Source organism: Elaeis guineensis, chromosome 4 (genome assembly GCF_000442705.2).
Source record: "Elaeis guineensis isolate ETL-2024a chromosome 4, EG11, whole genome shotgun sequence".
NCBI lineage: Eukaryota > Viridiplantae > Streptophyta > Magnoliopsida > Arecales > Arecaceae > Elaeis > Elaeis guineensis.
This window is the reverse complement of record NC_025996.2, coordinates 7,511,686-7,511,913: the sequence shown is the minus strand read 5'-3', so window position 1 is coordinate 7,511,913 and position 228 is coordinate 7,511,686.

Genomic DNA, 228 nt, shown 5'->3' with positions numbered 1-228 from the left:
ACAATCAAAAAGCTGTATATGATAAGGCTGGACTTGGGTATAACCCCTTAAAGAAACAAAAATTTCTGAAGAATATTTATGTAAATTATTCAAGTAACAAGTCTACAAATATTACTTGTCTCAAATGTGGTAGAATAGGACATAAATCATACACATGCCTCAAATCTGCAAATAAAACTATAAAGAAAATATGGGTTCCAAAAGGAACCATTCTGACTAACCTAAAAG